The sequence below is a fragment of the Panulirus ornatus genome, chromosome 36 (genome assembly GCF_036320965.1).
Source record: "Panulirus ornatus isolate Po-2019 chromosome 36, ASM3632096v1, whole genome shotgun sequence".
In the NCBI taxonomy this organism is placed as follows: Eukaryota; Metazoa; Arthropoda; class Malacostraca; order Decapoda; family Palinuridae; genus Panulirus; species Panulirus ornatus.
The window spans coordinates 11,538,779-11,559,031 of record NC_092259.1 but is presented as its reverse complement, the minus strand read 5'-3'; the positions used below and the strand labels follow the sequence as shown (position 1 = coordinate 11,559,031).

The following is a 20,253-nucleotide window of genomic DNA, read 5'->3' as shown; positions in this document are numbered from 1 at the left end:
GCACGTGGGAGAGTGTAATTCTACCAAATTTCCCCGGGCTAACTTATGCCACGTGCGTAAGACCTGCCCAAAATGAAAGTCCTCTAATTTTGTACAAAAATACAGAATCCAAAGTGTGCGATGGTACATAAAGCGCAGGAAAGACTGGTTACCGGGGCACCACCTCATATATATATACATATATATATATATATATATATATATATATATATATATATATATATATATATATATATATATATATATGTGTTGTGTATATGTGGGGAAATGAGACACGATAAGTTCCCAAGTGCACTTTCGTGTAATGATCACATATGAATTACTCAGACCTGGCGTAGTCAACACCCACTCCTGTGGGAGTATTAATGACCCACCTTACCTATTTGTGCCTTTCCTTCCCTTGTGTTACAAAATATTTCATCTACACATCTTTACATCCTTCAAGAATGAGAGGTCACACCAATGCATAATGTTTCATAACGAGACAGAGATAAAAAATACAGCATCTCTGCTGTATAAAAACCTTTCACGAAATTCATCAGTGAGCCAAATTATTCATACAAGCAAAACCTACCCAAATTCTGCGATATCATATATCTAATTATGCAAATGTCATATTATTCCTATAATACACTATTTCCACGCGAGCACAGGCACCTGCACTGCAACTGCCTTAAACAACTGAGCTATCGCATTTAACAGAGCATCAGAGCGGTGGGTAAATAACCGTGTTGTCGCATTTAACAAAGCATCGCAGCAGTGGGTAAACAGTCTTGTTATCACATCTAACAAAGCATCAGAGCTGTGGGTAGACAGTCGTGTTATCACAATCTAACAAAGCATCAGAGCTGTGGGTAAATAACAGTGTCATAACATTCAACAAAGCAACACAGCTTTAAGTAAACAACCCACTCAACACATTCAACAAAGCGACACAGCTCTAGGTAAATAACCGACTCATCACATTCAACAAAGCGACAAAGCAGCAGCAACAGCAGGAGGAGGAGGAGGAGGAGGTAAATACGATGATGTGCGACGCATCAACTTTGCGATCAGCCCAAGTAAACAAACCCGGGTTACAGGCGTTCCAACTCGCGCCACAGCGCTTCCCTCCCTTGACTTGACTGAAGGAGCAAGCAGGAAGTCTCTCTCTCTCTCTCTCTCTCTCTCTCTCTCTCTCTCTCTCTCTCTCTCTCTCTCTCTCTCTCTCTCTCTCCTTCGAGGACTACCAGGCGAGGAGGAACAACACGGGTAATCGTGGGTATACCAAGCGTCTCCCTCCATTCCTTCGACCGCCACTTCGCTCCTTCCACAGTCATCAGAGCCGCGGGCCTCCCTTTCCAACGCTGGAATACACGTACGTGTAGTCACGGACCGGGGGAATGCGCGGTTCTCCACACGGTGTCCACGTGTTTATCGTGAGGGTGTTGATAAGAGGCACGTAAAATATGTTACTGATCACCAGACTGATACAATACAATGGAGATAAACAGCATTCTTGCTCTGAACACAGATCTGTCTACATCCGGCAAGACGGTACGCGACCCGTGGGCACAATGGTGCACATGGTCAGGTCAGAAGCCAGGCCATCACTCCCTAAGGCTCGTACCGTCGTGCTCAAGGGTCGTACCGTCGTGCTTAAGGGTCGTACCGTCGTGCTCAAGGGTCGTACCGTCGTGCTCAAGGGTCGTACCGTCGCGCCCAAGGGGCCAAACAAATCTATTCATCCGTACGCTCATATACCACCACGGGCTTACGCCAGGAACCCCTTAATACGAGATGATGAACAGCTAGGGAGGGTTCGTGTGAGCAGACTGATCAATCCGGGAACTGTAATTAGGACAGCTAATCCCACCACTCTGCCTCGAGTGAACTACAACCTTCCACAGTAGACTAGCGCAACAACAACCCACCCACACACTCACTGATCACACTCGTCCTTCATCCTCCTCCTCCTCCTCCTCAGTAGAGAATTAATCTACGTTAAAGATCTGACTAATTAGCCAACCTCGTTACGGCAAGTTAGGGGGATGAATTTAAAGTCAGTCACTCTCCCTCTCAACCTAACTCCTGAGTTTTCCTTTTTTTTTTTCTTCTTCTTCTTTTTTTCTCTTGGTCATCCGATTTCCCACTGTTCTCCCTCCCTGTATCGTTCATCCTCCCAGCGCCAGTCAGCTTCCTTAACTTCATTTATCTTTTTCATGGGGGGGAGGGGGGGGGGAGGATCTACGTGGCTGGAGGGGAGGGAGGGTGGAGTAAAACATGCCCCCCAGTCAAGGCCATCTCGAGTGGAAAGGAAATATGAAGAGCAAAAGACACCATAATTTAATCAAGAGATCCTAAGGTCTTCAGAGACCTGGCTCTTCAAGGATGAGTGGTTCAAGGAGGAGGTGGGTGGGAGGTGAGGGGGGGGGGAAAGACGAGAGAAGGAATAGAAGGATTCCACCCTCAACCATCCCAGCCGGGTTCCGTTCCACACCCTGAGTCAGCCCCCTTCCCCCATTCCATGTGCATCAAGCCAAGCTGGTGTCTCCCCTCCGGAGCAGCATCCCTCCTCCCTCCCCGACCTCCGATACTTCGATAGTTGCCGTCCAGTTCCTTCAGTATGTGGCAACGTGAAAAAAAAAAAAAGGGAGGGAGGAGGTGGAGGTGGTGGGAGGAGGTTGCAGGGGGCCCATCTGTGGGCCTTTTCACCCGTGGTCCTTTTCTTCTTACGTGCAGAAAGGGGGAGGGGGGGGGGAATCAAATCTCATTTCCCCTCAGCTCTTTTTTCCGCAGACAGACCTGAATATACCGTGTTCCATAAGGAGGAGAGACAAGCATGACCTTCCAGACCCGGACCCACAATCTCCTGGTTTCCAGTTTTCCCTCATCTGCGCCTCCCTCCAGCCTAGCCAACTGTCTGGCCTTTTCTTCTACCCTCCCTTGCCTAATATCTCCCCCTTCTCCTACCCTCCCTTGCCCAAATTCTCCCCCTTCTACCCTCCTTTGCTCAATATCTCCCCCTTCTTTTACCCTCCCTTGCCCAATATCTCGCCCTTCTTCTATCCTCCCTTGCCCAATATCTCCCCCTTCTTCCCTCCCTTGCCCAATATCTCCCCCTTCCTCCACCCTCCCTTGCCCAACATCTCCCCCTTCTTCTACCTTCCCTTGCCCAATATCTCCCCCGTCTTCTACCCTCCGTTGCCAAAATTCTCCCCCTTCTTCTACCCTCCCTTGCCCAATATCTCCCTATCCTTTCTTCTACCCTCCCTTTCCTAATATCTTCCCCTTCCCTCATTGGTCTCCACCTCCTACAGCCCTGGTCCCCTGCCGGCATCTCCCACACACACACTCCCAACTCCTAACTTCATAATCCTGCTGGAGTACCTGAACTTGCCCTCCCCCATTACCGGGGTTAACGTTAGTTAAACTCCCCCCATTACCGGGGTTAACGTTAGTTAAACTCCCCCCATTACCGGGGTTAACGTTAGTTAAACTCCCCCCATTACCGGGGTTAACGTTAGTTAAACTCCCCCCATTACCGGGGTTAACGTTAGTTAAACTCCCCCCATTACCGGGGTTAACGATAGTTAAACTCCCCCCATTACCGGGGTTAACGTTAGTTAAACTCCCCCCATTACCGGGGTTAACGTTAGTTAAACTCCCCCCATTACCGGGGGTTAACGTTAGTTAAACTCCCCCCATTACCGGGGTTAACGTTAGTTAAACTCCCCCCATTACCGGGGTTAACGATAGTTAAACTCCCCCCATTACCGGGGTTAACGTTAGTTAAACTCCCCCCATTACCGGGGTTAACGATAGTTAAACTCCCCCCATTACCGGGGTTAACGTTAGTTAAACTCCCCCCATTACCGGGGTTAACGATAGTTAAACTCCCCCCATTACCGGGGTTAACGTTAGTTAAACTCCCCCCATTACCGGGGTTAACGATAGTTAAACTCCCCCCATTACCGGGGTTAACGTTAGTTAAACTCCCCCCATTACCGGGGTTAACGATAGTTAAACTCCCCCCATTACCGGGGTTAACGTTAGTTAAACTCCCCCCATTACCGGGGTTAACGTTAGTTAAACTCCCCCCATTACCGGGGTTAACGATAGTTAAACTCCCCCCATTACCGGGGTTAACGATAGTTAAACTCCCCCCATTACCGGGGTTAACGATAGTTAAACTCCCCCCATTACCGGGGGTTAACGTTAGTTAAACTCCCCCCATTACCGGGGTTAACGATAGTTAAACTCCCCCCATTACCGGGGTTAACGTTAGTTAAACTCCCCCCATTACCGGGGTTAACGATAGTTAAACTCCCCCCATTACCGGGGTTAACGATAGTTAAACTCCCCCCATTACCGGGGTTAACGTTAGTTAAACTCCCCCCATTACCGGGGTTAACGATAGTTAAACTCCCCCCATTACCGGGGTTAACGTTAGTTAAACTCCCCCCATTACCGGGGGTTAACGTTAGTTAAACTCCCCCCATTACCGGGGTTAACGTTAGTTAAACTCCCCCCATTACCGGGGTTAACGATAGTTAAACTCCCCCCATTACCGGGGTTAACGTTAGTTAAACTCCCCCCATTACCGGGGTTAACGTTAGTTAAACTCCCCCCATTACCGGGGGTTAACGTTAGTTAAACTCCCCCCATTACCGGGGGTTAACGTTAGTTAAACTCCCCCCATTACCGGGGTTAACGATAGTTAAACTCCCCCCATTACCGGGGTTAACGATAGTTAAACTCCCCCCATTACCGGGGTTAACGATAGTTTAAAGTCCCCCATTACCGGGGGTTAACGTTAGTTAAACTCCCCCCATTACCGGGGGTTAACGATAGTTAAACTCCCCCCATTACCGGGGTTAACGATAGTTAAACTCCCCCCATTACCGGGGTTAACGATAGTTAAACTCCCCCCATTACCGGGGTTAACGATAGTTAAACTCCCCCCATTACCGGGGTTAACGATAGTTAAACTCCCCCCATTACCGGGGTTAACGATAGTTTAAAGTCCCCCATTACCGGGGTTAACGTTAGTTAAACTCCCCCCATTACCGGGGGTTAACGTTAGTTAAACTCCCCCCATTACCGGGGGTTAACGTTAGTTAAACTCCCCCCATTACCGGGGTTAACGTTAGTTAAACTCCCCCCATTACCGGGGGTTAACGTTAGTTAAACTCCCCCCATTACCGGGGTTAACGTTAGTTAAACTCCCCCCATTACCGGGGTTAACGATAGTTAAACTCCCCCCATTACCGGGGTTAACGTTAGTTAAACTCCCCCCATTACCGGGGTTAACGTTAGTTAAACTCCCCCCATTACCGGGGTTAACGTTAGTTAAACTCCCCCCATTACCGGGGTTAACGTTAGTTAAACTCCCCCCATTACCGGGGTTAACGTTAGTTAAACTCCCCCATTACCGGGGTTAACGTTAGTTAAACTCCCCCCATTACCGGGGTTAACGTTAGTTAAACTCCCCCCATTACCGGGGTTAACGTTAGTTAAACTCCCCCCATTACCGGGGTTAACGATAGTTAAACTCCCCCCATTACCGGGGTTAACGATAGTTAAACTCCCCCCATTACCGGGGTTAACGATAGTTAAACTCCCCCCATTACCGGGGTTAACGATAGTTAAACTCCCCCCATTACCGGGGTTAACGTTAGTTAAACTCCCCCCATTACCGGGGTTAACGTTAGTTAAACTCCCCCCATTACCGGGGTTAACGTTAGTTAAACTCCCCCCATTACCGGGGTTAACGTTAGTTAAACTCCCCCCATTACCGGGGTTAACGTTAGTTAAACTCCCCCCATTACCGGGGTTAACGTTAGTTAAACTCCCCCCATTACCGGGGTTAACGATAGTTAAACTCCCCCCATTACCGGGGTTAACGATAGTTAAACTCCCCCCATTACCGGGGGTTAACGTTAGTTAAACTCCCCCCATTACCGGGGGTTAACGTTAGTTAAACTCCCCCCATTACCGGGGTTAACGATAGTTAAACTCCCCCCATTACCGGGGTTAACGTTAGTTAAACTCCCCCCATTACCGGGGTTAACGTTAGTTAAACTCCCCCCATTACCGGGGTTAACGATAGTTAAACTCCCCCCATTACCGGGGTTAACGATAGTTAAACTCCCCCCATTACCGGGGGTTAACGTTAGTTAAACTCCCCCCATTACCGGGGTTAACGATAGTTAAACTCCCCCCATTACCGGGGTTAACGTTAGTTAAACTCCCCCCATTACCGGGGTTAACGTTAGTTAAACTCCCCCCATTACCGGGGTTAACGTTAGTTAAACTCCCCCCATTACCGGGGGTTAACGTTAGTTAAACTCCCCCCATTACCGGGGTTAACGATAGTTAAACTCCCCCCATTACCGGGGTTAACGATAGTTAAACTCCCCCCATTACCGGGGTTAACGTTAGTTAAACTCCCCCCATTACCGGGGTTAACGATAGTTAAACTCCCCCCATTACCGGGGTTAACGATAGTTAAACTCCCCCCATTACCGGGGTTAACGTTAGTTAAACTCCCCCCATTACCGGGGTTAACGATAGTTAAACTCCCCCCATTACCGGGGTTAACGATAGTTAAACTCCCCCCATTACCGGGGTTAACGATAGTTAAACTCCCCCCATTACCGGGGTTAACGATAGTTAAACTCCCCCCATTACCGGGGTTAACGTTAGTTAAACTCCCCCCATTACCGGGGTTAACGATAGTTAAACTCCCCCCATTACCGGGGTTAACGATAGTTAAACTCCCCCCATTACCGGGGTTAACGATAGTTAAACTCCCCCCATTACCGGGGTTAACGTTAGTTAAACTCCCCCCATTACCGGGGTTAACGATAGTTAAACTCCCCCCATTACCGGGGGTTAACGATAGTTAAACTCCCCCCATTACCGGGGTTAACGATAGTTAAACTCCCCCCATTACCGGGGGTTAACGTTAGTTAAACTCCCCCCATTACCGGGGTTAACGATAGTTAAACTCCCCCCATTACCGGGGTTAACGTTAGTTAAACTCCCCCCATTACCGGGGTTAACGTTAGTTAAACTCCCCCCATTACCGGGGTTAACGATAGTTAAACTCCCCCCATTACCGGGGTTAACGATAGTTTAAAGTCCCCCATTACCGGGGTTAACGATAGTTAAACTCCCCCCATTACCGGGGTTAACGTTAGTTAAACTCCCCCATTACCGGGGTTAACGTTAGTTAAACTCCCCCCATTACCGGGGTTAACGTTAGTTAAACTCCCCCCATTACCGGGGTTAACGATAGTTAAACTCCCCCCATTACCGGGGTTAACGTTAGTTAAACTCCCCCCATTACCGGGGTTAACGTTAGTTAAACTCCCCCCATGACCGGGATTAACGTTAGTTAAACTCCCCATTACCGGGGTTAACGATAGTTAAACTCCCCCCATTACCGGGGGTTAACGTTAGTTAAACTCCCCCATTACCGGGGTTAACGTTAGTTAAACTCCCCCCATTACCGGGGGTTAACGTTAGTTAAACTCCCCCCATTACCGGGGGTTAACGTTAGTTAAACTCCCCGAATCCAGGGTTTACAAAGCATGCAAGACTTGGACGGGCGTTTTAACTGCAAGATAATTAGAGTTCGTATTCTCAGGAACTGACGCATTGCATGAGAGAGAGAGAGAGAGAGAGAGAGAGAGAGAGAGAGAGAGAGAGAGAGAGAGAGAGAGAGAGAGAGAGAGAGAGAGACGCATGCACGCCTTAAATCAAAGTCTCGCCCGGTTAGGACCACTCGGGCCACGGGGTGCCTGGCATGCGGAGGAGCAAGCGGTCAAAGGTCATGGGTGCGCACTTTTACAAGTAACTGGAAAACAAGAAAGGAAAAAAAATATATTCGGGCAGATACATCAGTAAACTTTCCAGTTGGGCACAGAGGTGTGTGTGTGTGTGTGTGTGTGTGTGTGTGTGTGTGTGTGTGTGGAAAGGGGAGGTAGGGTGTTAAAAGGCCTGGCATGCAGGTCAAAGGTCACACCTTATAATGCAACTTCAGGTACAATAATATGTATGTATGTATGTATGCATGTATATATATATATATATATATATATATATATATATATATATATATATATATATATATATATATATATATATATATATATATTGTAACCCCAACGAACCTACACGCACCTATTCGCCACAGACACTTTACATCCTCTCCCCTCTGGTATTTTGCACACACACACACACACACACACACACACACACACAAGCAAGGCCAAGCAGAGCCTTGCATCACTGGGGCCTTTCGTGCTTGCATAACAAATAATTACGCCACGGGCCATGCCCCGCGCGCTCTTTAATACCTGCAAGGAACACGTGCAGAACACGCGCGACATTACTCATTTCTATGAAGTCCCCAGAATAATAGAGAGACTTCTAGGAACTAATTTGCCGAAACTGGTTCCTGTCTGCACCATAAATACTTAAAATAATACAAGAGAAATACAAAAATAGTACGGGAGACATACAAACATAATACAAGAGAAATACAAATATAATACGATATATAAAAATGATACAAAAGCTCTTTACAGAATTTCTGTACCATGAAATGGAATGAGAACAGAATCAACAAAAATATTTGAGAAATGAAAGGAACAACGAAGACCCCACTGAACACCACATAAATATACACAATTTACATCAACAACAACAACAACAACAACAACAACCATAATGATAACACTAAGAGCAACAGTAAACACTGTATGGTTCTAGCAAGGCCCCGGGGAGGGCTTTCAGGTTCGTCAAGGAGTCCTGACAAGGCCTTTTAAGGGTCGTCAACAGAGCCCTGACAGGGTACTAAGGCTCGCCACAGAGCCCTGGTGACTCGCCACAAAAGCCCTGATAGGGTATACTAGGGCTCGCCACAGGGCCCTGGATAGGGCACTGGGGCTCGCCACAGAGCCCTGGATAGGGCACTGGGGCTCGCCACAGAGCCCTGGATAGGGCACTGGGGCTCGCCACAAAGCCCTGACGGGGTTCCGGGGCTTCTCACGAAGCCCTGATAGGGCGCCAGAAGTCGGAGGCTTCCATCAATTTCTTTCCTCCAGAAAACTTGGCGAGGTCTGTGCAGACGCCTCACCTCCCTATACACTCGTTAACTTTTCGATGGATAACTTAAACAAAATACCACCTAACTTTGTGACGGCTACGGCTGAGGGATGAGCGAAGGCCTGCCGTGTTTTCTGTAAGGTCTTCCGGTCAGCTGCGCGGACCTGTGGGCCTAGCCTTAACTTACCTTACCTTAACTTAACAGTCTTCATTTTATCTTACATTGCCTTGAACCACTTTACCTTGCCTCACCTTACGTTGCCCTACCTTAGCTTACCTTACACTGCCTTATCTTACCTTACCTTACCTTATCTTACCTCAACTTACCTTGCCTTGCTTTATTTTACTTTACCTTACAAGAATATCTACATTAATTTACCTTTACCTAAATTGAAAATACAGTTTTCTATGACCTAAATACGCTGAAACTGTAATGTTTTACAGCAACGGGACTTTCTAAATGTTACAAAATTAAGCTGAAATCATTATTCTTTTTCATTTTTGTCTCATATAACTCTGTGCAGCTAAACATGTCCGAAACACTATAAAAATCTGCTCCGTTATGAACAGAAAAGTTAATTTAGAGCCAAAGTGTCCAACTTTGTGAAGGCCGGACATCTAATATTTGAAATGTGTAATCCATGCTGAAGTGTTAATGATGAGAAACAGTCCTGAAATTCGTCTGTGAATCTAGATATATTCAGGAGAAAATACACAAGTTTATTCAGCTAGAACCTGGGTTTCTTCCGAAGATGTAGTAATGTATTCAGCGCAAACCTTGGTTTATTCTGGTAGGATCTCTGTCAGTTCGGAGGGAAGTCTGGGTTTAGTGGCTCAGGGGAAATTCAAGCTTACTCTGGGATAAATCTGGGGAAATCTAAGCGTACTCTAGGAGAAATCTGGGTTTATTCGAGGGAAATGCTCCATTCAGGTTCGGCAATCACCAATGACAAGATATACTTACAAATATGAAACTTGCTCTCCGGCTTCGTCAAGGGGGAGGTAAAGTGTCCACCACACACGACAACTGACTTGCTACAACATACGTACGTCAAAACGCACATTGCACCTGGCAAAGCTGGGGCCGAAACCATGCTGCTGGGGAGCGGTAAGCGTTCGAGATGTCAGGGCGCACACTCCTGTCAATACCTTGTGTGTCAAAGACGCCAAGGAACACACTCCTGTCAATAAGCGAGTGTCAGGAAACAATGCGGGGCACAGCGACGCGCCATCAGGAAGAACAGCTCTCCCAACACCCAAGCCCCACGGTGACCATCAGACAGTAAAAAGACCCGACCCGGCCACCACCGCCACCACCACCATTACCACCACGTCTCTCTCTCTCTCTCTCTCTCTCTCTCTCTCTCTCTCTCTCTCTCTCTCTCTCACGCTACGCTTCAAGGAGTTGCCACACCAAATTTCCCTGGGCCGGACTTAAGCCGTCGTGACACCGCGGTAACGCACACACACACTCTCTCTCTACTCCTCTCCTCCTCCTCCTCCGTTAGCCCGGGATTAACACCAAGGCGGGAGAGAGATATATATCTCCACATTCTGAGGTATTACCTGGAACAAAGTGTGGCACGAGCCTTCCTCCGGCACACCGAGAGTACGACCCTTTGAGCAACAGACGTTATGAGCTCTTGGGCTCGAAAAGGCACGACCCTCGAGCACTGAAGGTACGATCCTCGAGCACTGAAGTCACGACCCTCGAGCACTGAAGGTACGACCCTCGAGACTGAAGGCACGACACTCGAGCACTGAAGGCACGACCCTCGAGCACTGAAGGCACGACCCTCGAGCGACGACGGTACGACGTTTTTGGACGGCCGAAACGACATTTGGTTTCTGACGCCCTGTTCTGGTGGAAGAAATGGTATCTGATACAGAGAGAAAACAGTGCGCTATATACACATCTGACACAAACGAGGTCCACTAGAGACAGATATATGACACGTACGAGACTTCAGTCACTGACACATATGACACAATCAGCGCCCGATCCAGGCACGTGTGACATTAACTACGCCCGGTTCTGACAGATGCGACACTAACTACGCCCTGTTCTGACAGATGTGACACCAACTACGCCCTGTTCTGACAGATGTGACACTAACTACGCCCTGTTCTGACAGATGCGACACTAACTACGCCCTGTTCTGACAGATGTGACACTAACTACGCCCAGTTCGGACATGTGACACCAACCACGTCCAGACCAACAGTCCCTGGACATACCCAGTACAGGGGCACACCAACTACCCGGTACGAGACCCATTATGCCCCGTGTGACACTACAAATCCCGGTAATCCCTCTGTTTATGCGCCTCCCTCCTCAAAATCCCATCAACTACGGTAATCCCGAAACGTGAAAACAAAAAATCACAAAATCCCTGTTTACTTCCCCTCGATAAACAAGTTACCATTTACATACGCCCGAAGCTGGGCACGATCATAACCGACACTGGGGCGAAAAGGCCCAACCAAACTGGATTTAATTAAAATACGAACATAATTTCCTGACAACAGAGAAAATAAAACTCATATAATCACTATCCCTTGGAGAGCGTTACGTCACGAAGGACTGGCGAAGAGCGCGAGTTACGACAGACCGGTAGAGAGAGAGAGAGAGAGAGAGAGAGAGAGAGAGAGAGAGAGAGAGAGAGAGAGAGAGAGAGAGAGAGAGAGAGAGAGAAGCTTCAAGGAAGAGTTCAGGAGCCCCGGCGTACCCAAAGGCCAGCATCTCTCAGTGTTCTCCCACCTGCCAGGTTCAGACACTGACAAGTCGGTCGTGACACATGCCAAAGGGCATGGACGAGGCTCGGTGGGGCGCGTCGCTATATATTGTCCCCTTTCGAACCCCTTGCCTTTCCCGACCTAAGCCGAAATGAAGGACTGGATGAGATATAGAAGCTAGAGAGACGCTGTACCAGTGCGCACTGTAACGAAATATTTTGGGAAACAAATCAGTTTAGGATATATAATAATAATAATAACAATAATAATAATAATAATAATAATAATAATAATAATCATAATAACAAGCATAACAGGTTCACAGAATCATCAGTGAGGTTGTAACACCACCTGGAAGAAAGATTAAATTCAGCCCATCTGAATGCCAGACCTACATAATTCCGGGTTAGGAGTGGATGATTCTCCCTCGTCGTCACTAATTCACCAATACTCAATACTTCCAGGGGAGCGGCGGTATGCAAGGCATGAGTAACACTCACCAGTTGTGTGAGTTGCAAACCATTCTTTCTCCACCACTCTCGCCTGACAGCTTTCCCACGTAGCCCACCGTATAACATACACACACACACACACACACACACACACACACACACCTTTACGACTAGTGTGAGGGGTTTCATCTCGTTATTCCACTGATCACTCTGGTGGCTGTCTGAGGCCGTTCCCTCGGCCAACAGACCCACGCACCCTCCACAACCCGGCTGATCAAATACATCCTGCACGGGGTTTTTCTCCTCTAATATTTTCCCACACAAGAAGTAAGACACACAGTTCAACCCCTTCAGTACAAGGGTTCGACTCCCGAGCACGACGGCAAGGCCCAGTCCCGAAGGAAGACGGTACGATCCTCGAGCCAGCCTGTACGACCCAGGCCCGAAGGAAGACGGTACGATCCTCGAGCCCGACGGTATGACCCAGGCCCGAAGGAAGACGGTACGATCCTCGAGCCAGCCTGTACGACCCAGGCCCGAAGGAAGACGGTACGATCCTCGAGCCCGACGGTACGGCCCAGTCCCGAAGGAAGACGGTACGATCCTCGAGCCCGACGGTACGACCCAGTCCCGAAGGAAGACGGTACGATCCTCAAGCCAGCCTGTACGACCCAGGCCCGAAGGAAGACGGTACGATCCTCGAGCCCGACGGTACGACCCAGTCCCGAAGGAAGACGGTACGATCCTCAAGCCAGCCTGTACGACCCAGGCCCGAAGGAAGACGGTACGATCCTCCAGCCCGACGGTACGACCCTGGCCCGAGGAGAAATATCCCACGCGGAAATATTTCCCACTCCACCATAACGAAAGGAATATTCCCACCCTCCTTAAGCCAAATCCCAAACAGGGAAATACTTCCTAACCCTGAGACGAGGTATTGCACAAGACACATCTCCTCCCGATCATGAGAAATATTCCCTAATCCCGCAGAGAAATATCTGACGAGGTATACCTCCCACTGGTAATGAGAAATACTACCCGAGACGTTCGCCATCATGGGCGGGAGGGCGCATACGTGGATGGTTCCTCTCTCCGTACTTATCACTCTTTCCTCGTCCTGTTGAGGAGTTCCCTCTTACTCAAGCTGGTTAATGACGTCTGGCCTGGGGAGGTGCGCCTTCCTAAGCTCCTGGGGATCAAGGAGGAAGATGAGGAAGGAGGAAGACGGCAGTAAAAGAGAGGCCGAACAGACAAGGATAATGAGGGGAAGGGGGGAGTATGAGGGAGATGAGGAAGGATATGTACGCCGGGTAAGACTGGAGGTCTGAGTGGGAATGAGGAGGAGGTGGTGGTGGTGGTGACAGACATCCAAAGAAGTTTTTTGAGTAACATATAAAGACAAATGTGGAATCTGAGAGGGAAAACACACACACACACACACACACACACACACACACACACACACACGCGCGCGCGCGCGCGCGAACCTGGACGTCACAGAGACCATCATATATGGACGAAGTCTGTTTGTATCGTTTCCAAACCCATCACGAAGGTATTCAAGGCCTTACACAACACGACCCAATACTCTAATAAGTACAGAGGCCGTCCATGCAGACTGTGACAGGAGAGGCTTCCCACCTTCTATCCCGTGGAACGAATACAATGAGAGTAAAATCTACAGAAAATAAAAAGTACCCTACTGGGACTTCTAAGCCCAGAGGTAATAATTACCTGACGGACTCTCGCCCTTACGTCGATGGGGTTCAGGGGACTGGAACACAGAGCCACACTGACTGGTTAGCACCATTAGGGAAATTACACAAACACTGGGTGAACCACGCACCATCACCAGCTGGGGAATCACACATCACCATCAGGAGAATCACCCATCATCACCATCAGGTGAATCACACACCACCATCAGATGATCACCAATACCACACAAAGAACCACAGGAACCATCTCCTTACACCACACACACCTGGACACAACCATCAGGCATCAACGCTGTCAGGCGAAGAAGATAGGTTCCACCACCTGTAGGTTCTACCACCTGTAGGTTCCACCACCTAAACCCCTGAGAAAGAATCTCCCGTATCTAAAATACGTGTGTCTCTTTATCCAGGGTCACCAGTATTACCATGTGGGGCTGCTATATCACCCACTACCTGTCTGGTACCGCATACCTCACTGTATCCCAACAATTTTAATACCCCTGGGTCCACTCTAGATAATGGCCAGTCACATTCATTTCTCCCACTAAACACACACACACACACACACACACACACACACACACACACACACAACCTGGCAAATTGTAACACTCTCCAGAAATTATTAAGACCCCGGCAATAAACTGACCATCTTTATCCCAGTGCCCCGGATACATACATGAGAGAGACGTCCCCACGTCAAAGACATATACGAACCAGACGTCCCTCTACTGTCAATGACACATACACGAGCCAGACGTACCCCTGTCCAAAACACATACACGGGCCAGACGTCCCCCTGTCCAACACACATACACGGGCAGACGTCCCTCGACTGTCAATGACACATACACGGGCCAGACATCCCCCTGCCAAACAAACATACAACGTGTCAGACGTCCCCCTGTCAAACACACACACGGGCCAGACGTCCCCCAACTGTCAAAGACACATACACGGGACAAACGTCCCCCTTGCCACAGACACATACACGAACTGACACCCATCCAACCCGCCTAATTGCCTTTACATGTTTCCCGTCCGGTCGCTAATTTATTCTGTCTCGCTCCAATGCCCTTCACTCCCGGGCTTTTAGACACGGCCCGTTGTGAGTACCAACGCGGGGACACGGCCGGGGGAGGGCAGAACGGGGGGGACAAAAAAAAAAAAAAAACACAGACATTCATGCATTTCACAGTAGTTTTGTCCCGTCATTACGAGTTCAAGTTCGGCCACAAACACCGACAAAACTCGATACGAAAAAGGGGAAAATCTACGAACGTCAAAAGCCACACATGTATACCAGACCATTTTTTTTTCTATTTTTTTCTTTACCTTATGCCACGTGGAAAACAGTTACATACAGCATGGGGGTCCACACTCTTGACTGGAGCAGTGTGTGTGTGTGTGTGTGTGTGTGTGTGTGTGTGTGTGTGTGTGTGTGTGTGCGGGGGGGGGGGGTGGTGGACAGGCGGAGGGTACACCCCTTCCCCCAGAGAGTTGTAGGCATCCACTCAGACTTCCAACACAACTCGTTATCTCACCTCTACGATGGCGCAGGTAGACGGGGGGGGGGGGGGGGGGGTGATCACACTCAATGACACACAACTAAAGGCACTGTATACAATGGTTGGGGCGTCTGCAGACCGGCTCTTGACCACCAAGGATGTGGAGGGGAAGGAGAGGGAGGGATGGGGGGTTGAACACGTGGTGTGGACATGAGGTACAAGGGAACGAAAACAAAATTCTAGACACTGACGTAGCACATAAACATCATCACTGGTACCGGCTACAATAATATCCATACTTACCAAAATCCAATATGAAGCGCAGAACAACGCACGAAACGAAATCAACCACACTGCTGAAATGACTCGTTTAAACAGCGTCATGAAGGCAAGAAAGGAGGGAGACAGGTGGGATAAGGTGAGGGGCAACTGCAATACGAAAGGGAGAACAGGACCGAGTGTGGCCGGGTGGCCTGCAACTTTACAAGCACCGAGTCACACAACACCGGATTAAACAACGCGATGCCAAGCACATCAACGGAAACAACGCAATCAAGACGGTTTCATAATTCCGAGCAATGCCACTCGCGGATGAACAGCAACGTGCTATCCGGGGGTGCAAAAGCAAGTCGAGACAATGATCAAGTGCTGCGGCGGCAGCGAAATGATTATGTATACTTAAAGACGTTGTCTGCCAGCATAGCGAAGCGCCCGGACAAGGACGGCATGATATATGACGCGGGGCAAGACCTTGCATATCCCTGCACAATCCAGCCGGGACGGAGAAAACGAATTAAATGAAATTACTGTGAAACTAGACCGTACGTCGGAAATCTGACAGTAGTAACATCATAAGTACGGATACTGTCAACATCATCACTACGGATACTGTCAAAACATCATCACTACGGATACTGTCAACATCATCACTACGGATACTGTCAACATCACTACGGATACTGTCAACATCATCACTACGGATACAGTCAAAACACCATCAGGAACATCATTAATGGCCGCTTCGGGGGGATGGGACGGGAGGGGTTGAACCACAAACGGGGCCCCTAAGAGGCAATAAGGCAGGCAGGGGGGGCTGCTGTAAGGAAACGAACCTCCCATGTGCTGCTCCGGGGCGGACACCAATATTACGACGCGGGGGAGGGAGGTAATAATATTGGCCGCCACATCATCGGGGAGGAAAGGAAGAGCCGTGGCAATTGAACTGCAATGAACGCGGTGTGCGGGGCGACGAGGCGGCCGACCTGAGGGTGGGGAGATGAACGTGCTGGGGAGAGGAAAGGGGTGAAGGGGAGTGTCTAGGGGAGGAGAGAGGGGGGTGGGAAGGAGGTTATGAGGGTCGGCCCTTAAGCTATGACGGACGAACGAACGGACGAGCCAAGTGACGCAGGGGGTCGCAGGCTGTCGGTCTGAAATGGAGTCGACATCCAGACATAACTGAATAAATGTATCTATCTACTTATCTACTTACATTCTTCACCGTAGTTATCTTGACCTACCCCCTTTCCCATGAGCATTACCCTTCGTTATTTGGTACGACCTACGAACACGACGACGGTACGACCCTTGAGCATCATACCGTCATGCTCAAGGGTCGTATCGTCGTGCTCAAGGGTCGTACCGTCGTGCTCAAGGGAGGCACCGTCGTGCTCAAGGGTCGTACCGTCGTGCTCAAGGGAGGCACCGTCGTGCTCAAGGGTCGCACCGTCGTGCTCACGGGTCGTACCATCGTGCTCATGGTAAGGTTAAGCCCGGCAAGGGGGGTAATTCAATATTCCGTATCTACAAATGCTAAAAAATAATAAAAAAAAAATTTGAAACAAAAAAGTATTCATAACTGGCATGTTGCCCACTACATCGGAAATTACCAAAACCGTAGGGGCGTCCAATTAACAGCCAGGCACCAAAACAAATAACATGGGGCCGGGAATACGGTGCAGCGGAACAACGAAATTACCCACAACAAATACACTACAAAAAAGAAAATAAATTAACCAGCAGACGCACTGCCATTTGCGATTGGGGGGGAGAGAGAGAGAGAGAGAGAGAGAGAGAGAGAGAGAGAGAGAGAGAGAGAGAGAGAGAGAGAGAGAGAGAGAGAGAGAGAGGTGTTCCTCATTTGCATAATAAGCAACGCTCCCCAAAACACCAGAGCAACGGAATTCACAATCGCCGCCGCTGCCTTCAAGCTCGCCGTGGGGGGGGGGGGGGGGGGGGGGGGGTAAAAAGACATCAGACCAGAGCCAGACAAACTGGGCCAGCTAAATAATGATGAACTTAGGGCTGGCCACGCAGCTCTGTACCGAACAATAATAAAAATCACTCACTTCATAACGCGAGTCCAGCCCAATGGCATAATTACATTCAATACGTCCAGCGGGACAAGGGCTCCAGGCTGGCCAAAATACTCACCGTTAAAAGTAGCCCGAAGATTGAGGTCAGCAGCGCTGTAGGGGAGAGAGAGAAAGAAAAGATATCAGTACATTGTTGAACACCAATGTCTAGCATTCATACACAAACGACTCACTCACATGCCACTCACTCATGTAAGCCGTGCAGGACGTGAGACTTACACATACCACTCATCCATGTGAGCCGTGCAGGACGTGAGACTTACACATACCACTCATCCATGTGAGTAGTGAAGGACGCGAGACTCACATACCACTCATCCATGTGAGCCGTGCAGGACGTGAGACTTACACATACCACTCATCCATGTGAGTAGTGAAGGACGCGAGACTCACATACCACTCATCCATGTGAGCCGTGCAGGACGTGAGACTTACACATACCACTCATCCATGTGAGTAGTGAAGGACGCGAGACTCACATACCACTCATCCATGTGAGCCGTGCAGGACGTGAGACTCACATACCACTCATCCATGTGAGCTGTGCAGGACGTGAGACTCACATACCACTCATCCATGTGAGCCGTGCAGGACATGAGACTCACATACCACTCATCCATGTGAGTAGTGCAGGACGCGAGACTCACATACCACTCATCCATGTGAGCCGTGCAGGACGCGAGACTCACATCCAGGTTATTACAACCTGATATAAGCTTCATCATCCGTCTCAACAACTACAACCTTACTATCTATATCTATATCTATAATTAGGCCTATGTGCGGAAGCGGCTTCCAATATATTAGCCTGGTCGACCCACGGCCCAACCCAAGAGCCTGCCTTGGCCCGATTACGCCCAAGGGTCGTACACCATCGTGGTCGAGGGTCGTGCCATTCGCGTTCGAGGGTCGTAAAGTCGTTTAAAGGTCGTCTACCATTCGTGTTCGAGGGTCGTTACGTCGTCGTGCCCAAAGGGGCTGAAGTCAGTTAGTCTAAAGTTCTACAAAAAATGTATCAAAACTAAGGCTACCGATGAAAAGTTTCCTGTACACACGAACGCTATGCCCTACACACACACACACACACACACACACACACACACACACACATACACACACACACACTGTAAATACAGCCCCTTTCCCTTGTCCCAGCTATGACCAGACAACGCAAAGCAAACGTCGTGTGTGTCCTGTTAAAACAAAGGCCCCCCCACGCCAGAGAGAGAGAGAGAGAGAGAGAGAGAGAGAGAGAGAGAGAGAGAGAGAGAGAGAGAGAGAGAGAGAGAGAAACGATGGGCGACCATTATAAATCTTGCTGAAAACGTGGAGTGAAAAAAAAAAAAGTCTTCGCCATACTCCATTTGCGACAAATGGCGAGCGACGCACGACTACAGCCTGCGAGAACGGCCCTCCCCCCGTTGAATCCCCGACACAGGCCGTCATCCATCTGGCTCCCAGTGTCTCTGTCCAAACACACGGTGCACGCACGGCCGGCGTCTGCACCGCGCCACCACCACCATCCCCCCCTCGCCCGTGCACCTCCTCCACCACCTAGAGCGCCCCAAGAGATGCCGCCAGCGCGCGAACTCTTGACTGCGGGGGGAAAGAGGATGATCCATGATCGCGGACTTCGATGTGAAGCGAGCGTTGGGTGTAAATATGCCTCTAGCAACAATGAGGTTCAGCACACCGTCTGCCAATGTAATCTAGAAGTTTATATGCCACAGTAAAATGAGTGAGGATAACCACACATACATACATAAACACACACACACACACACACACACACACACACACACACACACACAATGACGAAGTAGCAAACGGGATGTTTTATATAAAAAATGAGGGAGGGAAAGGAAACGGGAAGGAGATGGGTGGGGATGGGAGGGTCTGGGGTGAATGTAATGAAGAACGTGCTTTATCTACGGCTGCGGTACTTCGCCCCGTCCGCCGCAGGGGCCACCCGCCCGCCCCACCTTATCTCGCCACGACCCGCGGGAGGCCGCACGAAACACAATCAGTCATCTCTTGCGGATCTTCACCGACAAATGAGGGGACGCACATAAATATCGACGAGGAACGCTGGCAGTTATCTACGCAGGACGAAAGAAAAATTTCGCGGCGTCAAAACATTCGCACGGAAGATGTGTACTAATTCCTCATCTTTCTCTCGACAGACGTAGCTCTCTGATGCTCAGCCTCCCAGCAGCGTCTGTACCCTCACGCACCATCCAGATGACAATATCACACTCTCACTGATACGGCCACTTAACTCTCCTGGTTCCCTCTTTCTCCTGTCAACTCTGCAAGGTTCCGACATCCCGCCTCGGCCAGGATGAACCCCACACTCACTCACCCTCCTGGC

At 49.3% G+C, this 20,253-nt stretch overlaps 1 protein-coding gene across 1 annotated transcript in view; it reads right to left on the bottom strand.

Annotated features, from left to right (window-relative positions):
• cyst (rho guanine nucleotide exchange factor 18 cysts) overlaps nucleotides 1-20,253 on the bottom strand; it is a 642,386-nt gene that overhangs the window by 543,335 nt on the left and 78,798 nt on the right. Inside the window, 1 exon segment of the mRNA XM_071683416.1 lies at nucleotides 17,941-17,975. The gene's annotated coding sequence lies outside the window, so the exon portion shown is untranslated.